At 35.9% G+C, this 18,569-nt stretch overlaps 1 long non-coding RNA gene across 1 annotated transcript; it reads left to right on the top strand.

The window, feature by feature from the left end:
* The first annotated feature begins 557 nt into the window (after positions 1-557).
* Positions 558-5,214, top strand: LOC121832628 (uncharacterized). Its single transcript, XR_006076252.2, has 3 exons — positions 558-885; positions 1,429-1,576; positions 5,127-5,214. It is a non-coding gene; the product is annotated as an uncharacterized LOC121832628 (long non-coding RNA).
* Positions 5,215-18,569: the final 13,355 nt, after the last annotated feature.

Here is an 18,569-nt window from a genome sequence, read left to right as displayed (position 1 = left end):
CTGTTCTTTCTTTTCTCCTCTCTGTTAGTCCCGCCTATACTTCCTGCCTAGCCACTGGCCAATCAGTATTTTATTTATTGACCAATCAGAGCAACACATTTGCCATACAGAACATCCCACAGCACTTTATAGTTTTTCATTAATGTAGAAACAGCAGTTTCTTACAGTTCAACTGAATAAACGATTAGTTGGTGGTTCACTCATTTTTCTTCCCTTCAAATATCATAGCCATGATAAATTACAATTTATTAGTCTTTTATTAAAGGTTAGGTATCAATTTAATGCTTTTAAATATTTTTCTATTTGGTCCTTAAAACAACAAAATCGGAGGGTAAAGTGTTCTCCAGAGTCTCTAACCCTGGGGAATGTTTCTATACGTTATGCTTGTTGGAAAAGTACTTTTTTAAAAAAAATTTATTCTCATTTATATCATGATATTTAGCATTACATCTAAGAAAAGGGAACTATTGAAGTGGAGGATGGGAAGGTGGAAGTATAAGGAGTCTATGATTTGAAGTATGAACAGATTTGTAGTGACACCTTCTTTGCTTCTGGATAGCATCCGGAGGGGTCCAGCTGTAAGCACAAACCAGCAGTGTGTGAGTGGAAAAAATACCTCTGAGAAACAGCCAGCCGAGAAACGGGCCTTTAGTTTGAATGAGCAAGGCAAAAACTATGCCAACAGCTCATGGGCCTTGCAGAAGACCGTCAGCCAGAGATAAAAGCCATGGATACAGAGAATGGATTTTAGCATTCTCAGAATCTGAGCAGAGAATGTCATCATGACCGGCTCCTTAAACAGTGTATCACTCAGTAGCTAGTACTGATTGTCACGTCCCACACGCTGAAGAGAACGGACGGACTGCAGACTACAGAGCCGTGAAGGTGCTTTCGCAATGTTTTGTGAACTACCTTTCTAATTTCTTAGTTACTTCCTTTCAGCCCCTGGGTTATTTCATCTGCGGGTACTGGAAATATTATTTGGAATTTTCTTCTTGGGACTGGAGATTAAACGCCTTGGCATGTTATGTATGCATTCTTACCACATCTAACTTTGTGTTTAAGTCCCTAAATGTGTGGTTACCCAGAAATTTAAAAAAAAAGCATAAACTTCTGACATTCCTTTATTTCATTGTACAAATGAGGAAACCAAAAAAGTTTTAAGGAAAAAAAATGGCTCTAATGTGTCCTAGTCTTAGCAACAAAGAGAGAATTAGGAGAGTAAGTTAGAACTAGAAGATAAGACTTTCTCCAAAACGTTTGTAAATTGTCCTTTAAGTGAGAGGACACTGAATAGCTAAAAGGAAGAGCCTTTGACAATGGATTTATTAAATGTTTTGTGGAGAATTGTAAACAACCTCCATGTAATTAATTTGGATGTGATCAAAGTGTACTTGGCAAGAAACTATGCTGTGCTTCTTTTTAAAGACAGAAAATCGAACTGTCTCTTTGAAGAGAGAGCTGCATGTGTGGCTTACAGCAGGCACCTGAGTCATTTGGTCCTTTCTGAGAAAGCAGAGCGCTGAGCCCAGCAATCGATAAACTGTCGCTGTGAGATGCAGAATTCTGTTCACAGGTACACAGCTGTGTTTCCTATAGATATCCAGGAAAAAATAAAGGAAACAGATAGCAAGAAAGCTAAACCTTACACTAAACATGTGTATGTGTGTACACCCTATCTCCCCTCACACACACCAGTATATATTCTGAACCCTACAGAATTTGGTTAGAATTTTATCTTATCTTCTTTCTATTAGTTTATTTCATTCTTTCATTCTTTCTGGCATGTGATAGTCACATGTTCAGACATTCTGATGTGACAAAACATCATGACCAAAAGCAAGTTGGAGAGGAAAGGGGCTTGTGGTAGTTCACAACTCTTACTCAAGTCCCAGTCCTTCACTGAGGGAAGTCAGGACAGGATCTCAAGGCAGGATCCCAGAGGCAGGAACTGAAGCAGAAGTCATGGATGAGTGCTGCTCGCTGACATGTTCCTCTTGGCTTGCTCAGCCTTCTTTCTTATATCATTCAAGACCATGGCTTAAGAGTAACCTTCCAGCATCAATCTTTAATCTCAGTTCATGCTCTCTCTTCCCAGATGACCCTAGATTATATAGGTTGCCAGCACATCACTTTTCACATGTATTGTGAAATGAAAAAAATTGTGAGGCTTTTAATTATATAGAGAAATACTTCATTTGAAACATCTCATTTATGATTACCTAAAATTATCTGTGATTCATTTTTTTTTAATTTTTCTTGTTAGTTTTGGTCTACCATCATCTTAGATTTAAAAAATTCTGAAGTAATTTTGGATTTTATCCAATAGAATTTTGAGATTGCTCACTGGAGAAGTCATAAAGCTCTGGTGATTTCATGACAGGAATATTTTAATAATGAGTTGAAATTCCAATCATTTTATGAGCACCAAGGTTATTTTTATGTCAACATTGGTCACAGGAATCTGATCATCTTAACAGTACTCTCATATTTGTTAATATACAATGTTTTCATCATAAAGGAAGAGAGTTAGGAGAGTAAGTTAGAACTAAAAGATAAGACTTATGGAAAAATCAAATACATTTAAAAAAGAAAACTATATTGAAAAAGGAGTAACAACAAAATATAACATTTGTATTTTCAAAATAAAAAAAATGGTAGACAAGAAAGAGGAAATAATACAAAGTGATACTTAAAGAGATCATCTAGTAGTCTCACATTGATGATGACAGAATATCAGTACTGGATTTAGTCCTCTGACATATAATAATCCTAGAAAAGATGATTTTAAAGGCATAACATTTCCTTTGGTTTCTTAGGAGTGACCCCTCAAGAGCTCAGGGAGCTGGAAGAAAGTATATCCTTAATAATACCGCTACTTATTGTCCTTGGGATTTTAAAATGATGCTACTTTTTAGTTCTATCAGCATAGAGAATCTAAATAAGCAAAATTTTACATTCTTGAGAAATCAGTAGAAGTTATTCAGGACAATGTAGTTTTCTTTTTTAAAGGTAATTGATTTTTCCATAATATTTGTTTAAAAGTTTACTGATCTGAACACTTCATTCATCTCTTAATTTTGCATAATTTTCTGTTGGAAGCTTTGCAGGTTTTGTTGGTTTTGTTATGAGAAATAAAACAATAACTGTCTTGCATCATGTGCCTTTCATCTGTATTGACCAGTGTTCCAATGTGAATCTATCCTACACCACATAAGAATTCTAAGTGGATTCCACTATCCTTAATACTTTCAGGGAAGCTTGTTGAATCATTTGGACAAAAGTGGTGCCATTGAAATGAGCCAGCCCTCTTGAGCTTTATCACCCTTGCAGAGACAATGACCATCTTTGTGGCTGCCGATGTTAGTCTTCAACATGCTTATTGAAGACAGTTTCAATCACAGTCCTCTTGTCAGCTATCATATGTTCTTGCCCTTGCTCCCATTTAGCCCTCTAGGGTCTCCTCAGGCATCATGATGTTGGTCCAAGCACTTCTCAGAGAAAGTTTCTTCCCCAGCTCTCCTCCACTTCGAATTCTACTATCCAAAGTTTTCATCAGAATCTTAACAATTTTCTTATGTAACAATTATAGCTCTAGTCCTCGAATCTCTTAGCTATATATTGTGGTGATATTTTACTTGTATGTTAATAAATAAAGTTTGCCTGGAGATCAGGGGACATATAGCTAGCCAGCCATAAACAAAAGTCAGGTGGTAGTAGCACACACCCTTAGTCCAATCACATGGCAAGCAGAGTCTCTGTATGTTCAAGGACACAGCCAAGTGTAGTGACACATGCTTTTAATCCCAGTACCAACCATAGAGACTTGGAGGTCTGTGCAGACAAGCAGTGACAAGGAAGTGAGGTGGCTGGGCTTAGAGCCAATGAGAGAGCAGAACAGCAAGGCAATAAAGGCATGGGTAGACAGGAAGAAGTTGGTTTGGTTCTCTCAGGGGGAAGCTACGATGGAGGTGTGGTGAGCTAAGGTTAGTTGGTTGCTATTCCTATTTTTCCATGGCTGTCACCCCTGTATTTGGCTTTGTGTTTCTTATTTAATAAGACTGTTTAGAAATTTGTCTACAATATATGGGTAGGTCATTTAAGGCAGTGCTCCCAAACTTTAAGAAAAGTATTTGTGAATCTGGAGTGATAGCTCAGCAATTAAGAGCACTGTCTGCTCTTCCAGAAGACCAGAGTCTGATTTCCAGCACCCACATGGTGGCTTCCAACTGTCTGTAGTTCCAGTTACAGGGGATCTGATGCCCTCTTCTGACCTCTGTGGGCACCACACACGCATGCAGTACACAAGCATACATGTAGGCAGAACACAAATAAATAAACAAACAAAAAGTACAAAAATGGTAAAATCTCATCTATAATTCCGTGTAGATTTAACAATAATTCATAGCTATACTTTGAGTGTTTGGGTTTCAGATGTTCTGTTTTTGTTTTTGTTTTGTTTTTTATGTAGTGATATAACTTTCTACCAGTTTTAAATAAAAGAAATGAAAACATTTTTTTTCCTCAAATGTTAACCTGGAGTACAAATCATACTTTTGAAGTTCCTGTTTCATTTTTATCTTTTACACAAAGCTGATGAAAATAGGATGTCTGAGACTTATAGTTCCTGTTTTGCTCCTCAGGATTTCTTCACTCCTACACTATGCTTTTTAATGTAATTCAAACAAACTTTTCTACTTATGCAATACTTGTTAAAGAAGAAAGCTGTGTGTAGATTAATCTTAGGGTCTTAATATTAAGTAGGCCTGGGTTAGAGTGCTGTGCCATATATATATATATATATATATATATATATATATATATATATATTGCACACACACATATATGTGTATATATATATGCATGTGTATATGTGTGTGTGTATATATACTATATAATAATTCAGAATTTTGCTATTGTTCTCTAAATCTGAATTTCCATTTCTGTATATTATTGATTAAAAAATACCACTTAATAAACCTGTAAGAAGGATTAAATGGAATAGCATTGGGAGAACAATTGCTCCATCATTACTGTAGTGTAGGCAATAGCAATCAGGTTATATTTAGACAAAAATATTTGGTTAAATGAGTTTGTTTATTAATTGTCATAAAATTTCCTTGCAGAATTCCATTCTTCAGCATCCTTGAGTGAAAAGATATGTGTAAGTTCCAGCCTCATAAATAAAATTACTTCGCCTGAAAAACAGAAAAATGAGAACATTTTGCTCCTATTGCTAAGTCCTTGCTGTCTGAGGGTTGGGCTGACTGGGTGAATATTTTGCTCAAGGAAGTTTATGCCAGCTGGTGGCATGTTATCTTTTGTCTTGTCTACACCCTGACCTTTCAGCTTTATAACTTCCAAATGTTTATGTAATGAGAACTGCCCTTTTAAAATTGACACAGTGATTAAAATTGAGAATGAGAGCTGAGACTGTTCTCTAATAAATAGGCTGAATCTGAGCATACATCTGTCCAGCAAAAAACTCTCCTAAGCAATCAGGCACACATTGCATTGCTTGTATTGAGAAAGTGAAGGTGACATTTATACCATTTGATATTTTTTTTCTCCATCTGTTTGTTCAATGGTGAGATTTAAGCTGGCAAATGTTATACTTGCATTGATCCTACATTCAGGCTATATTTCCAACATGTAGCTTTTAGATGGATGCATCCAAGGACTTGCTGACACATGGTAATTCAGATTATGAGAAAATTTCCCTTCATGATAAGATCTGAGATCAAAGCAGGGCCCACCCTACTCCAGATGTACATGTTCCTGACAGATCTGCTGGTTTAATCAAAGTCAGTACGGCAGGTTTTTTTTCTTAAAGCATGTAACTTTCTTCTCACTTATATAGAAGCTGGTTGCAAACACCTTTCTAGATGACTAAAAGGAGAAGAAAGAAATCTCCCAGGCATAATGAAATGCTCACAGTACCTAAACTTTATACTTTTCAGTGAACACAAACTCACAGGAAATATTTAATAGCAACAAAATAATCTTATTCAAAAATGAGCAAAATGGGGGCTAGAGAGACACCTCAGCAGTTAAGATCACCTGCTGCTCTTCAGAGCACCTGAGTTTGTTTCTTAACCTCCATATTAGGCAGTTTACAACCATTTCTAATTCTAGCTCCAGGGGAAATTAGACCCTCATCTGGCTTCTATGGGCACCTGTACACATGTGGCACACACATGCTAGTGTGTACACATGCACACACACACACACACACACACACACACACACACACACACCCTATAAATTGAATAGTCCTTGAAAATGATCAAAATGAAGTCACAGACAGGAGCAGCAACTATTTAAACTTTTCTCTTTATTCTGCTTTTATTTTGGTCCCAGTGACTCTTTTGTTCCTCAAACTTTCCAAATCAATTCTTTTTTTTTCTTTTTATAGTTTCCAAGTCCTTTTCAGTAGTTGGTTTCTCTCCATTTCATATTCATTCTCCATATTTTGTATGACAGTTTCATGCATTGCATTTCAATTAGACCAAAAGTCACAGGCTTCCTGTTCCTCTGGCTCTTACAGTCTGCTCCTCAAAATGGTTATCCAATACCAAGTAGCCAACCCCTGAAATCACATACAAATAGACTGGCTATGTTCTATATATACAATAACAATTAAAGGAAAAGAGAACATGAATTTGGGAGAGAGTGCAAAAGGTAGTTCATGGCAGGGGTTAGAGGGAGGAAAGGGGGAAATGATGTAATTATATTTTAATTTAAAAGACCAAAGCATTATTAAGAACCAACAACATGAAAAAACACTGGAATTTTCAAGCAATGATACTCATAGCTCCACATTGGTATCTCCGAAAATAATAGAAAAGTCTCATGCATACATAAATGAGTCTAATTATCAAAAAGCAATTCCTGTTGCATGTGTTTTATGAAAAAAAAAAAGCAAACTCCTAACATTTGAGGAATTGGGAGAAACCTCCAGACTTCCCACTTTTCTGGTGTCTAGAACTACACAGGGATTCCGCCAAGTGGCTGATAGTGCCAAGATTCTACACCCAAAGGCCTCCATTAGCAGGAATGAGAGTTGTCCAGCTCTATCTACCTCCAGACAATTGTTCTGTCTGTATACGTGTGTCTTCCTATGTGTACAGAAATACCTATGGACATGTATGTGTATGCACATTCATGTGGAGACCTGATGTCAAACTTGAGTGCTGTTTCCCAGGCACCATTCACCTTGTTTTTGGGACAGGGCCTCTCCCTGGCTTGGCACTGAACAAATAGGCTAGGTTGGCTGGCTAGAGAGTCCCAGGGCTCCTCCCTCTCCTTCAACCCAGCACTGGGACACCAACTACATTCCATCAAGCCTTCACTTGTCATAGGGGTTTCAGGGGCTGTCCTCAGGTTCTTGTGCACATAATGCAAACACTTCGCCAACTGAACCACCTCTACAGCCTTTCAGACCATTTCACTATAGGAAAGAGTGTCGTACATCAAATGGTTAAGTACTGTTGAGGTATGCTGAAATTTATATTCCATTGATATTCCATAGTACATACTGGACAAATATAGTTTGTTCCAAATTATCCAAAACATTTTCCTTTAAATGGTTCTTTTGTGAAAGCAAGAATAGTAAATTGATAATAAAAACTCAAATGGGAGCAGACAATTTCAAGTTGTTCTGTGTCTTCCATACATGTGCAACGTCATGTAGACACACACATTCACACATGCACACAAAATAGAAACATAAATATTAACAAAAGTTTAAACCATGTATTTGCACTTACTACCTTTTCTTCATATAAATTCTTTCTGCAAAAGAAAAAGTCCCCATCTATTCTGGGGGTTTTTTGTTTTGTTTTTTTGTTTGTTTGTTTGTTTTTTGTTTATTTTTCAAAATAGTCACATTTCAATAGAGCCTACTATAAAAATTGAACACTTTCATAAATGTTTACATTCATATGTTGGTAATGTGGTTGATATCTCGTACACCCAATAAACTTATCTGGGGGTCAGAGAACAGAACAGCCACTAGATATAGAGGCCATAAAATGGTGGCACACATACCTTTAATGCTAGCATTTCAGAGGCAGAAATCCATCTGGATCTCTGTGAGTTCAAGGCCACACTGGAAACAGGCAGGCATGGTGACACACACCTTTAATCCCAAGAAGTGAGCCTTTAATCCCAGGGAGTGATAGCAGAAAGCAGAAAGCTATATAAGGCATGGAAACCAGGAACTAGAAGCTTTGGGCCTGGTTAAGCTTTTAGGCTTTGAGTAGCCATTCAGCTGAGGTTCATTATGAATGAGGACTCAGAGACTTCCAGTCTGAGGAAACAGGATCAGCTGAGGAACTGGCGAGGTGAGGAAGCTGTGGCTTGTTCTGCTTCTCTAATCTTCCAGCATTCACCCCAATACCTGGCTCTGAGTTTGATTTTATTAATAAGAACTTTTAAGATTCCTGCTACAGTATTCTCTTTTGGATTCAGTTTTTATTTAATTAGAAGTTTACTAAAGAAGCTGTGTCAACTTACCACTTCACAAATATGGTCCTAGAATTTATTTTTCCACTCCTTCAAATCTTTTAACTGAATTTACTTGTAATATTTAGAAATTCAATGTGTAAAAAATTGGAATTCTGCTGTAGCTTACAGTGTCCTTACTTAGGGCAGATTAGGTGTTTCTTTATAAACGTATAGCACATTAGTGCTTTTTCAATGAACTTACTGTTTTTATCCTTTTAAACCATATTTTTCCTGAGTTGTTTGGGAAATTTTTACCGTGTTTTTCTTTCTAATGACTGATAAGCAGATGAGTTACTCACTTCTTAGTTATTCCCTTGGGCTTTGAACACCCACGTGAACAGTTCTTGGGTCCACAAGCCCGCAAGCTGATATCCATCCAATTGACAGAGCACTGAGTTGCTCTCTTCATGTTTGGAGCCTAGCAAAAAAAACGGGACCTTTTTATTCTTGTCACTGTTGTTTGCTAAGTGATGCACTTGGATTTATGTCTATCATCCCTTGTATCTTCCTGCCATGAGGTTATTGGTAAACTTCTTTTCTTCTACTCTTTTGGTAACTTATTTTTACGTTATAATCATTGCTTTTCAAAAGTTCTGTCAAATAAGATAGAGTTTTGACTGCAGAATAAAATGAGGATCTGGTCTCATTTCCATTTTATCTTTCATTCTCTTTTGTATAATGGCTGCCTGGTTTCTGTAACACCACCAAGGGAATCATCCATTGTTACTCAACTGCTACATGTTTATCACCTACTAAGACCTTCATATTGACTCCAATTCTGATGTAATCTTCTGCTTCACTGATCTAACAATCCTTGAACCAATTCCAAATATCATTAAGCTGTTATTTTTATCCTCTCTTATACAAGAACCTTGTGTTCCTTGATTGTTGTTCAAATTTTTCTTGGAAATATTATTTGCTATTTTTATTAGAAACTTTAAAATCTATTTGGCAAGTCTAAATTAATTTTTTCATCTATTTGTGAGGATAAAATCAACTCCCTGGATAAACTTACAGTTGACACCTTAGAATATTAAATGTTCCTACTCAAAACTAAGGTATGTATTTCAATTTATCTTATTCTTTTATGGCCTTCTATGGTTTTTCTTTGTTTCATTTACAATGAAAAATTTGAAATATACATAAAAATAAAGTGAATAGATTTTGATTTATTTATCACCCTGCTTCAAAAAAAAAAAAAAACCAGTTTGTGGGGAGATGGGCCACTGGTAGAGAGCTTGCCATGCAAGCCTGAGGACCTAAGTTTGGATCCCAGGATGGATGCAAAAAGTCGTCATGGTGACACATGCCTGTGATCCCTTTGCCTTTCTATTCTTCACATTAAACGCCTGCTATTTGTTCTTATGTCTTTAATAGAGTTCTACAGCAAAACCCATTTCTTTGTAGGAAAATCTAATGCCCATACTAGTTTTCATTACTGGATATTGGTTCAATAAGGTTATTTCTTTGTATCTGAGTGAATTTTGGGAGTTTACCTTTCACAGAATTTTATATAAATGCAGTTCATTATACATATTCAATGTGGCATTAATCATTTGTACTGACACAACTCTTTCTTGCTAAGATTAGTAATTTGTATCCTTCCATTGTTTCTTGATTGAGCTTTTAATTTTATCATTTAAAATAATCTCTTTATGATTATTTCACTTTTCTCTGACTCAATATTATTTTAAATTTTTATACCAATTTAAAAAAATTCTAGTTTGTTTTCCATTTTATTACTGATTTGTAATTTTTATTTATTTATTTTTATTTTATTTTATAACCATAATATGTATTGCTTGCTATGCAACAATCCAGAATTTACTAGCTGTTCCAGCAGCATTAATATATGTCTTTAGTTAGAAGAAAACATTATTTACATAAAAAATGTAGAGATAAGATTGATCTTTACTCCTACAGGCTATTTTTGTCTCTCATAACGCTCTTTTGTAAACAAGAATAGTAAATTGATAATAAAAACCTAAATGTCATGAATATATTATGAGACTAAAAAGTATTTCTTCCTTATTTTTTCCCTTATCTTTACTATCAAAATTATCTTGGAAAGTCTCTGAAAATTCTCACTAGTCTGACTCTGTTTCATTCTGTAACTGAATCATGTTTTCTTAGGGAAATGTGTGGATCCTCTTTTTGTTGTTATTGTTGTTTAGTTGTAAAATTGCTCCACAGAAGTATGTTATGAAAATTTTGTAGAGTTCTCCCGCCCCCTGCCAAAAAAATTCCAACCTTTAACCATGATGCATGATGAGCAGCACACAGAACCTCGGCAGATGGAGTGATGTGAGGGGCAGGCCTTCTGTATACACTATTCATTCATCTTACATTTCGAGGATGATTGCCTTATACACTTTTTTTTTGTCAGAAGCAGAAATGTATTTAGTACTTTTTTTGTCTGAGATTATTGTTCACACAATATTTACTATTTCTTTGGAAGAGGGGTTGTATGGTTTCTACATTCCTGTGTAAGACTTCCATGTCTCTTTTATACTTCAGTCATTTCCATCACTTGTGAAACATTTAGTGCCACTATTTATTTATACATATTTACCATATTGGTGGATTTAAAGGATGACACTTACTTGTCTATTTGCTGCCTACAATTGTGGCTTCATTTTTATAGTGTTTTTGTCTTTCAACATATCTCTGGTTATTTACACATTCCTCCTGCCTTCTTATTTTAACTTAATTGATTATTTTGTTTTGTTAATTTTTGAAGTTTTGCCATGCTCAATATTTATCAAAATTTCAATTTTAGATACCTTTTACCCATAGGTCTGCTGTCATGAATTTATCCAATTTGTATACTTGCAATCTTTTTGCTGTAAGGCATTCACAAGGCTGTCCATTACAATGTTCATAACAGAGAAAATAAAAACAAACAAGAGACCTTTAGGAATAGAATCTTTAACTAGGTTTTGCAGTACACTCATATGTAAGATACAGTAAGTGAAAAAGACAAAGCACAGAACAGTATGTATTACGTTATGCTTTTTGTAAACTTTCGTAAGAATCTATGGATAGAGACATGGATTTATATACATTCATATATGCATGAACACTTTAAAAAATAACGGAGAGCTCGTTACTCTTCGACTTACAGGGACTGTCACTAAAGGCAATAGAAAAAATATGTTTATTTGAATTTTATGATAAGTATTTTATTTTTAAAATATTTATCTTCTTATGTATATGTGTAGTGTGTATGTGTGTGTGTGTGTGTTTGTGTGTGTGTGAATTGTTTGAGCATATTGCCCCACATGCATAAGTAGCCCATTGAGATCAGAATAGGCATCAGACACCCTGAAACTGGAGTTACATTTGGTAGTAACCCAATTCGTGAGTGCTGGGAAGCCAAACCTGGGTCTTCTGCAAGAGCTATAATGCTCTTATGGCTGAGCTGTCCCTCCAGCCCAAATTATTTTACTTTTAAAAAAGATATTGAGAGGTCTTTGAAAGCTAGAAATCAGGCATTTTTCTTACTTATTTTATGGATAACAAAAAAAACCTCAATAATATAAAAATGGAAAGCATATGCAGGATATATACTTAGGTCTGAGATAGATTTGTTTCTGACTAGTACCCATCTTTGAGTTGGGGTCATTCTGTTTAGAGATTGGACAGAAGTTGTTATCCATACTCAGTCAAATAAATGTACACATATGAAGCTTCAACACAGCTATATGGCTTCAAAAAAAGATCCTTCCACACCCCACACATCTTATACTTCATCTTTAGGATCTTTTTTATAATTAAATCTGAGTAGTTATGAAGAAAGCCCTGAAATGCTATATACTTTGCTTATTCTAATTTCAGAATTTGTGTTTTCAGTACCTTGCTTGTGTTGACATAAAACAAAGCCACATGTTAGACAATTCACACAACAAGAATTAATTCATCAGGCTTCAAAAGGATGGTAACCTATTCTCAGGGTTTCAAAGCTTATTTCTTCTTGAGGCCAGCCTTTTGACCTACTCTGATTCCTGTGTCTTCACACAGCCTTCACTCTGAGTGTATACTGTTGTTTTCTTTCTTGTAAAGAGACCAGTAATACTAGATTAAAGCCACACCCTTATGATCTCATTTAACCTAGATACCTCTTTGATTGCCACATCTTTAAATGTAGTCACACTGGGAATTAGGAATGGAAACTTCAAAGTCAATTTGTTTGCTGTTGATTTTGACCAGAAGTTAAGGCCAGCTACCACCCAGCCTCTTCCTGTACTCTGGCATGCTGCTTCTGCTAGAGCTATCTAGTCTACCCAATACGCCCTTCTCCTCTACTCGTTTGCTGTTGTGTCCTTACATTATGCCTCCTGCTGCAGATATCCTTTTTGCTGGGAAAGTTATTGATTGGGTTGTTCTGCCTGGTTTAAAATGAGACTACAAATAAAATAAAATAAAGCAAAATGAGACTGTGTGCTGTGAAAGATGGATTGGTTACAGGTGGCCTTAAAAACCTTACTTAATTTCCATTGGATTTTGTAGCTAGAGTTTTCCTGCCTTGCCCACAGTCAGAACAAATCTTTGTCACCCACCAGTCCCAAAGCTGCTCAGACCCAACCAAGTAAACACAGAGACTTATATTGCTTACAAACTGTATGGCCGTGGCAGGCTTCTTGCTAACTGTTCTTATAGCTTAAATTAATCCATTTCCATAAATCTATACCTTGCCACGTGGCTTGTGGTTACCAGCATCTTCACATGCAGCTTGTCATGGCGGCGGCTGGTAGTGACTCCTTCTGCTTTCCTGTTCTTTCTTTTCTCCTCTCTGTTAGTCCCGCCTATACTTCCTGCCTAACCACTGGCCAATCAGTGTTTTATTTATTGACCAATCAGAGTAATTTGACATACAGACCATCCCACAGCAGGATTTGGTACAATTTCCACTGGATTTGGAGTTTTTCTTTATCTTTCTATTTTTTTTTTTGAAGTAGGAGTTTTCTCATTCCTTTACTATTTTATTCAGTGTTAAAGAGGGGAGTCTGGTAAAGGGCCTTTATTTTACTGTAATCTTTAATACTAGATAAATTATTGTTAATGGTTATTATTGACATTATTAGAGTTCTAAAGATAGAATTTTGGACATTAAAAGATGTTATATACTTATCTTTAACTTTTCTTCAAAATATTTTCAATGTTAAATACAATAATAACCACAATATTTATAAAATAATTTAATATTTTTTGAGATGTAGCATAACTGTTATTCTCTCTTTCTTTTCCTCTCTCCAGACCCTACCATGTATCCCCACCCCATTTTGCTTTTTTTCAAATTCATGACCATCCTTTCTTTGTTTCCCTCTCCATCTATCTGTCTATCATCTATCTATCTATCTATCTATCTATCTATCTATCTATCTATCTATCTATCTATCATCAATCTGTGTGTTCTTAAATACATAAACACAACCTGTTCAGTCTGTATAATGTTACACACACACACACACACACACACACACACACACACACACACACGTTTTCAAGACCTTAAGAGCTGCTCAAAAGGAGGTATATCATACCCGATACAGGAAACCTAGTCATCTATCCAGGACTAGTGAAGTTATGGAGTTTAGAGGAGAACCTACAATGGCTACTTTACTAGGCCAGCATAACCCCTAACTACATTCTAAATATTTGTCCTTATACCCATAGATAAGTGTGGTCCTCACTCCTCGTCAAGGTAACTTCGTTTTGCAACAAATGGACAGCATTTCATTTTTTTTTGCCAGCAATTGCTGAGCTCTTATTCTGTGCCAACTATTTCACTATTAAGAGGTAACATAACTTACCCTATGTAATCACCAAGAGAGAGAGAGAGAGAAAAAAACTACTAAATCTTAAAAATATATATACCTGTTCAAAGGCACACAAATGACAAACGTTAAAGCGGATTGTTAAATACAGCTCTACCTCTTTATATTGCTTGTTCACAGATGTTATCTTATGGATAGTGTCTTCGCAGGAAAAGGAATGAAATCTATCAAAGAAATCAATGTAAAAGAACAGCAAGAGCACTAACAAAATACTCTAATAACTGTTATGCTTCTGTTTAACTGATTGCTCTGTTCCCCACAACATCAATAAAATGTGGCTAAGTCATCTTATACTTGAACTCATACAATAAAACAGACAAAACAGTCATGGTTACAGAGTTTTCCACTGAAGAAAGCAATATATTGCCTGTGCTGTGAGCTGTGACTTGTTTATTTATTTCATAGTCATTTACTCCTTTATGCACCAGATAGACTCCACACAGAAAAACGAAGCCATAGAACTGCTTGGTTTACACTAATACAGTCAATACAGATTGATGCTGTGCTTTCTCCATGCCCAAATATCTACTAACATAGAGAAAATCTAGATTATCTGGCACTGAACACTCAAAAATGACTTTAGATTTCTGTGCTGGATGATGAAAACATTCTTGTATCAGTCTATCAAGGTTTGATTGAAATACAAATTCAGTGATAATTGGAATAGAACTCTGGTCCAAAGCATGACAGAAATATTCCAAGCTTTAGTTAATGAACAGGAGCAAATGGAGACTTCCAGGTACATGCCTTGACTGAATCAATGATTCAAAAGCATGCCATTATAATGTTTAAAAATAAGTTACAATAACAATTTTAACCATTACTACCTTGTAGTCAATAGATGAGTCAATAAATTACAACATTTTAAAATAAATATCTTCTCAGCCAAGGTCTTTTATCTCATACAATATTAGCATGTTACTACTATGAAGTAGTGGCTAAAGAAACTCTTGACTTGCATAGAAAGTTCATATTTGGTGGGGTTATATCAGAATATGAAGTATTCTATTCATTAAAAAGATCAGTTGATCATGCTGGTCAGTTTTATGGTCAATTGACCCATGCTAGAGTCCTTTGAGAAGGAGGACTCTCAGCTGAAAAAAGCCTCCACAAGATTTATCTATAGGCAAGTCTGTGGTGCCTTTGCTATGAAAGGGTCCAGCTCAGTGTGGACCGTAAGTGTGGACCACTGCGCTGATGGTCTTGGATGGTGTAAAAACCCCAACCTGGGAAATTCATGAGGAGTAAGACAATAAGCATCATCCATCCATGGCTTTTGCATCAGTTTCCACCTCTAGGTTTCTCCCATGCTTGAGTTCCTCTCTTGGATTTCTCCATGATAGACTGTGACATGGAACTGTAAGCTGAAATAAACCTTTTCTTCACTAAACTGCTTAGGGTTATGGTGTTTTATCATAGCAATAGCAACTTTTCTTAAGACAGTTGGTGAAAAGATCTGCTCAGGAAATAAGAGCACATGAACTGCAAAGCTGTGTAATTGCCACCATTGACATTTTATCTATTATTTTCAATCAAGCTCACTTGTTTCCTGTATTCAAAATTAGTTAAATCACATTTATAAAGATTGATCATTGACTGGATTTATAAGGTTTCTAGGCTGCACTTACTGTTTCTGAGATATTTGCTAAGGAAGTTTTAGCATTTACATTTTCACATTAACAAATACATGAAAAACTAAAGACAGCATGATTAGGTAAATCACAGAGATTAAATTGTGGCAATGGAGAGGAGCCATGAGGTAGAGATGAGCAGACAGGACCATAGCATAAAGGAGATTGCTTTACTGGCTGCTAAAGCCATGTAAATAATACCATGTCTCAGTTATGGCTGACACAAATCTACATATGTTAGGTGGCATGAAAGTCTAACAAACTAATATTAATCTTTTGGTTTATGTAACTGGAATGTCAGAATATGCACATTTCCACTCATAACTCCTTTTCATCCAAGAAATTATTACATAACTCCAAGAATATAGATATATGAAGTAGATATATATATCAAACATTTATTGACAATCAAATAGAAATTCATTTTAAAACAATCCCTTGGTATACATTATCACCAATAATATTATCACTTATTAAAAACAAAAGCAAAATTGCATGCATGACAGATGTACATTTTATGTGAAGAATTAAGTCATAATAATATGTACTACAAAGTACAGAACATCTTCACTGTTTTTCAGGATTGATCAATATTTTGATTTGATTTTTACAGTCATTAATACTGAGAATGGTGTGTGTTGTATGTATGTATGTATATACACACTATAAGATGGAGAAAGAGGTTTAAGGCAATTTCATAATCTGTTAATAATCTATCCTAATGCAAGATAAAAATTAAAAATTCATTTAACAAACTTTAATTCAAACTCAACTTAACAAATCAAACAGGATTTTGAGTCTGCTCCTCTCTCTCTCTCTCTCTCTCTCTCTCTCTCTCTCTGTGTGTGTGTGTGTGTGTGTGTGTGTGTGTGTGTGTTTATGTACATGTTTGGTATATGCATCTGTGTATGCATAAGAAGATGTTTACCTTTGAGAGGTCAGAAGTCAACATCTTGTGTATTCCTTTATTGCTCCCCCTCCATTTCCTTTTCAGAAGAGAGCAGGCTTCCAAGAGACAGCAGCCAAACAGAACAAAACAAGATACAATAAGGCAAGGCAAAAGCTCTCTTATTGAGGAGAGACAGAGACAGAGACAGATGGAGAGAGAGAGAGAGAGAGAGAGAGAGAGAGAGAGAGAGAGAGAGAGAGAGAGAGAGGTTGATGTGTGGAGTGAAGAGTTAACTGTAGTGAGAAACTTTAAAGATATAGGAACATACAGGGTATGTGGAGGATTTAGATGTATTTCTGGCAATGAGAAGCTATTGAAATGCTTTAAGTTAATGTGCGTCACAAGTGCAGCAGAGTGTCAAGACTACGGTGGCACCGCAATGAAAACTTACAGAACTCAAATGTCTTTCCAGAACTCAGCATAGAAAGTGGAACACAGTGAGTTCTCAACACAAATCTGTTCACTGCTAATGTGAGTGCATCCGTTGCTGTCAGCAGTTCTGCCAGGAGACTTGGAAGTCTGGAGAGTCCTAATAATTATTCCAATGCCATGGCTATGAGAATCATCACTGACACGGCTGTTTCTAGGCTGCATTCCATCTTGTTTTAACATCTAGAATGAGAGGGTATCCAGAGAGTATTTCATGAGCACACTGCCCAACCCCAGACAAAGGAGGAATTCTGCTACAGACTAGAATAGTAGCAATATTATAAACAAGAATATACTTATGCAATCCATTTTACTCTCCTGGGAATCACACAAGCATGTGGGATTAACATAGTAGAGATCAAAGGACCTAGTTTCAACAGCATTGATGCTGACTAGGTCTCAAGAAACAATAACATTTCCATTCTGGAGTTAATCTGCTAGGATTGGCAAATGTCAGTTTTTTAAAACAATAATTTACAGGCATCGTGTTTACAAGTGGAAATATAATCTGTGGGTTCTCAATAAACAGTAGCTGGCTGACTGACAGATAAACACCCCCATAAACAGACAAACACTCCTAGTCAATGGGTGCCATATATTTTAAAAGACAGTATCATATCTACATGTGTAAACTAGAGATTAAATATATAAAAATAATCAAAAATGAAATAGCAAAAACATTTTTAAGCTGTAAATTCCTTGAATGGCAATTTCAGATACAGATCAAAATTACTGAGGTGTTTTAGAATGTGGGTTTTGTTAAGTAACTTTACTCCACAAAATGAGTGTTCTTCAAAGACTACAAGTAACTATCCTTTTAGAATTTCAGTATTTAACTGGCCAATTAATTGATAAATAATGAAAGCAGTGATCTTGTGAAAAATATACGTCTTGAATGTAAAATATGTAAAAGTACATCTCAAACAAAGTTAAGGTTATAAAGAAGACAGGGCCAAGCCATGAGAGGGAACCCATGCCCAACACTGCCCGGATGGCCAGGATCCTAACACTAGATGGCTCAGAGACCTAGGGTAGAACCAAACACAACTGACAAAAAAAAAAATCAATGAAATGATTCCTATAATATTCTGCTATATTCATAGATCAATGTCTAGCCCAATCATCACTGAAGAGGCTTCCGCTAGCAGCTGGTGGGAGCAGATGCAGAGACCCACAGCCAAACATTAGGTGGAGCTCAGGGAATCCAGAAGAAGG

Source organism: Peromyscus maniculatus, chromosome 10 (genome assembly GCF_049852395.1).
Source record: "Peromyscus maniculatus bairdii isolate BWxNUB_F1_BW_parent chromosome 10, HU_Pman_BW_mat_3.1, whole genome shotgun sequence".
NCBI classification, from domain to species: Eukaryota; Metazoa; Chordata; class Mammalia; order Rodentia; family Cricetidae; genus Peromyscus; species Peromyscus maniculatus.
Note: the sequence above shows the minus strand (reverse complement) of the source record. Positions and strands in the feature narration are given on the sequence as shown.